The sequence below is a fragment of the Tiliqua scincoides genome, chromosome 11, assembly GCF_035046505.1.
Source record: "Tiliqua scincoides isolate rTilSci1 chromosome 11, rTilSci1.hap2, whole genome shotgun sequence".
Taxonomy (NCBI): Eukaryota; Metazoa; Chordata; class Lepidosauria; order Squamata; family Scincidae; genus Tiliqua; species Tiliqua scincoides.
Window position 1 is genome coordinate 20501309 of NC_089831.1, and position 4614 is coordinate 20505922.

Below are 4614 nucleotides of genomic sequence, written 5' to 3' on the forward strand. Positions count from 1 at the left end.
AATTCACGTCTTATAGAAACTTGTCTGGCTTCCCTTCATGAGTCTCAGATATTTTGCCGTAAGAGGAAGCCTGAAATTTGTTTCTACATGCCATTCCCTAGTAGTCCTTGGGGGGCTGTACCACACTTCTTTTTTCTGAATGTGAAACTGTCGTAGGGGAAACCCCTGCTTGCAAATCCCTAGTGAAGACCCATTTTCCCTCCTAAAGTCAGAAGCCCCCACTTCTCTGAACAAATTGCAATATGAGAGACTCCCTTGGGGATATTTGTCCTGCAACTGAAATATTGTCACAGCAAAGAAACTGCAAATGGAGCTTTCGTTTGCTGCAGGAAGAGGAATGGATTGACAACACATGCAAGCTCTCACCTTGTGCCCCCCCTTCCCCATGCTATCAGCATGCCAGGCAGTGATCTGGGGCTTCACAGTGTGACACTTCCCTTCTCAGATTTAATTCGAGTGTCAGAGTGAGAATCACAGGAACAGGAGACTATTAAAAAAAAAAAAAACCTGTGGGATGAACAGAAGTCAGAAAGGACAGAAGGAGGCAAAGTTGCTTGCGTCATTCTCTCTCTCTCGCTCTCTCTCTCTTCTCCCCCCCCCAAATCTATCAGGCTTTCTCCAAGCATTTTTTTCTATTCCCTCTCAATTTCTCCATCTTCTTCCTTCTCTTCCCATACCCATTTTATCAATTATATATTTTTCCTTGGTTTACAGAACCCAGGGCGTGTACATAATTTTCCTCCTGCTCATTTCATCTGAATGACAATCCTGTGAGATAGACCAGCCTAAGAGAGAGAGAGAGAGAGAGAGAGAGAGAGAGAGAGAGAGAGAGAGAGAGAGAGAGAATGGCCCAAGGAAGGTCAGCCCAATGAACTTCATTCTTTAGGGACAGTCCAATCTCTGTTTCCATTTCAATTCAAAACTGACAACTTTCTTTTATTTTTACCCCTCTCTCTCTTCTCTTAAAACCAGATTTTTCATTTCCATCACTGAAAAAGAAATATTTAAATATTCCCCCCACCCCCAGTATTTTCATGTATTTTCTACTCAGATAGCTGGTGCCATAAAATGTTGCAAAGTTTTTACATGCCTATTTTTGCACAAACATGCAGAATGCATAGAATCAACAGATATGTCATATGGTATTCTTTTTAAAAAGCAATTCTATGGGGAGTGGGAAGGGTTTCGAACAAGGCGTTCCTTTGCATATTTTGGCAAAAGAGAAAGTCAGTGTCACTCCTAACCACACTGCACTTTCAAGAGCCACAATCAAGAGACAATCACACATGTAGTTTTCTCCTCCAGTTTTCTTGTGCTGGGAAGCCAAGACTGGCCACATCTTCTCACTGCTTGCATACTGTGAGCCCACTGAATAGATATCTGGACGTGTAACCATCATCCATGCCAGTCTACATATTGGATGCATGTTATTTTCTATAGCTCTGGATAGGATCCTTGTAACACATGACAGTCCCTTGGCAACCCTAAAGACTGGTTGTCCCAGCTCTCCAGGGTTGTGGAGATACAGTGCTTGTTTGTTTAGTGTTTCTAGTTGCCGCTTTCTGCCAAGTGCCTGCAGCTTAGTGCAAATTTCTCACTGCCCACCCCCTGCACCAGTCTCATATTAGTGCCAATTTAGTTCTGCATACTGAATACATTACATGCTTCTTCCTCCTGGTTCCAATCAGTGCGGTGTGGACAGCTGTGAGTCTCTCCGCTTGTGTTGCTTGATGGTTCTAGAAGCCAATCCCTCCTTTTGTGCCTTTTTTCCCCCTTCCTTCCTCGGTTCCCAAGATAGGCAGACACTATTTGTACAACCAAAATTGACACAAAGAGCAGATAAGCTCCATGGATCAAGTACAGATTCGCATGGCAAGTAGCACTGTGGGAATCATGGTAGCTCGATGAATTAAACCAGCATAAGTGGGTTAGTATGCTTAAAGACGGATTCAGGAGGCAGGAGGTCTGGTCTAGAGGGTAGAGCCTCCGTTTGCCTGAAGATAACATACGAAGGTCACCAGTTCAAGGCCACCGGCACCGTGAACGGCGAGACCTTGAAGCAGCTGACAAGCCTAGCTGAGTTATTCCACCTGCTCTTTGGCCGCTGTCAGCCTGTGTGGGAGGAAAATGGAAGCCAGAATGTGATTCCAGATCATTAACGATCCATCTGAAATGTTGTGGTTCTTGAAAGACAGAACCTTCTTCAATTGTAAAAATCCCTATTGGGATTTAGTATAGCCTGCCTATGTAAACCGCCTTGAATTAAAGTCTGAGGAGAAATCTGACAACCAAGAAAGGCGGTATATAAATACCTGTATTATTATTATTATTATTATTATTATTATTATTATTATTATTATTATTATTATTATTATTATTTATTCACACAACCATGGTTGTTGCATTGATAAACCACTGGCAAAGCTGGTGCAAGACGTTTTGCTGTGCAAAAGGTAAACCCCAACATTTCTTGCAGCTTTGCAAGGGAAGCTAAGTTCCAATTCTCAGGCTCAACATTGCCTTTGTTTCATTATAGATGGATGTTATTAAAGAATACATTTACAATTTATGCATGTATTTAAAACTGCTATCCCACCATTTTCCATCGTTTAAAAAAATGCCTAAGGTGACCCAGAGCAAACATTTGAAATCACATAAAATGATCAAGAAAAGACCCAAGCATAAACATCACTGCTACAGTCCAACCTCAAAACCCAGGTCAGTGCCTGGCAAAGGCAGAGTCTATAAACCAACTACAATCCCTAATATAATTGTAGTTAAGAAGCATAAATACAAGTGGCAAATCTAATAGCAAAGCAGAACACCTCTCCATAAATACACAGAGACACCCCCACACACAAACATTCAGCTCCAGCAAAAGCCTAAGAGGAGTGATGACCTTAAGAACTGACTCACTATCTTGCAGTAGTTGGACCTCACAAAAATACTTCACCTTGAAACTAAAAGGTCCTGTATCCAAAAGACAGAGAAGACCTGTTAGCATCCTCAGTGGTAGATAAGTCACAGTCCCTTCCACTCAATAATTTGGATGTTTTTAATTCTGTGTTTGCCGCTAACTCCACATCTGCATGTTGCTCTGAAAACTAGCTCCAGGGGCTTCTGGCTATAACTCTTGGCCAGGGTGCTGCATCAGAATTTTAAAAACAAGGGAGCTGTGTCTGAATAAAACACATCCACTGTGGTCCCTAGGACCCCGATGCAAAAGAACAAGAAGTTTGGAACATATTTGCAGACCTGGATGAGGCTTCTTTCAAATTCTTCTAGTGATGGGCCATATAGGAAGGAAGTGGGAGAGATGAAGATGAATGACAGGGCAAGGCAACTGAGATGCCCAGTGGCAATCTGCCTCCCGCTCACCAGCATATAAACCAACTCATCCATTACCCAGGCAGCCAGGGTACAGCATACATGCACACCCCTCAGCCAAAGATGTATGTGAATATCAAAGCAGGGTTTTGAACTTTGGTTTTCTTGGCTGACAGACTGAAACAATACAGAAATGGGATTCTTCATTAGGTACTGTCAGGAGCTGTTTGGTCGCCCTAGGAACCCACAGTTGCCACATATCCACCGGCAGCTGCAGGGACATCAAAAAGTTCCTCCAAGCTGTGCACCTGCTTCTTCAGAAGGAACAGGTGGTGGCATCAGGGGTTGCTCAAATCAGGCGCAGCCCAAGGACTCGATGGCATCAAGGCTTACTCAAGTCAGGCGCAGCCCAAGGACTCTTGCAGCAAGGCTGACCCCTGAACCCTCAGTTTTGGGGTTCAGTATTGATGGTGATGGTTGGCAACCTTCAGTCTCGAAAGACTATGGTATAAGCCTACAGCACCCAGTATTCCCAGGCGGTCTCCCATCCAAGTACTAACAAGGCCTGACCCTGCTTAGCTTCCAAGATCAGACGAGATCGGGCATGTGCAGGGTAACAGTCAACTGATGGTGTTGGCAGTGTGGAATGTACCATCTGGGGTGGAGCTATGGGCATCCAGTATGGGGTTTTGCCCCAGGACCCTGAGCACACTGGCACTGGGACAAGCCATGATGTGCAAGTACAACCTCCTGATTTCAGAAATGAGCTACGTCAGAATGCCAGATGCAAGGGAGGGAACCAGAATGAGGTCTCTTGTTATCTGGTGTGCTCCCTGGGGCATTTGGTGGGCCGCTGTGAGATGCAGGAAGCTGGACTAGATGGGCCTATGGCCTGATCCAGTGGGGCTGTTCTTATGTTCTTAACTACAATTCCCAGGAAGCCTTGCAGGTCTCTTGTTATCTGGTGTGCTCCCTGGGGCATTTGGTGGGCAATGAGATACAGGAAGATGGACTAGATGGGCCTATGGCCTGATCCAGCGGGGCTGTTCTTATGTTCTTATGAGTGTAGTTCTATTTACAACAGGCTATGCAACTTCTCCCAGTTCATCGGAACCACTCTCCACTCTCCCTTTCCTTTTCTGGTTCCACTAGTTCACATTCACTCATTCCTGAACTGACGCCAGAAACTAGCAGAGATGCTGCAAGCATTTCCCCATAAACATGGCCTAACAGTTTGTGAGCGGATTCAAATCAAGCTCAAAAGCATGTCCCCAAAAGTCTGAACTT

General features: G+C 44.6%; 1 pseudogene; it reads right to left on the minus strand.

Moving 5' to 3' along the window:
• Window positions 1-3838: 3838 nt before the first annotated feature.
• LOC136662897 (5S ribosomal RNA) lies at window positions 3839-3959 on the minus strand (annotated as a pseudogene).
• Window positions 3960-4614: the final 655 nt, after the last annotated feature.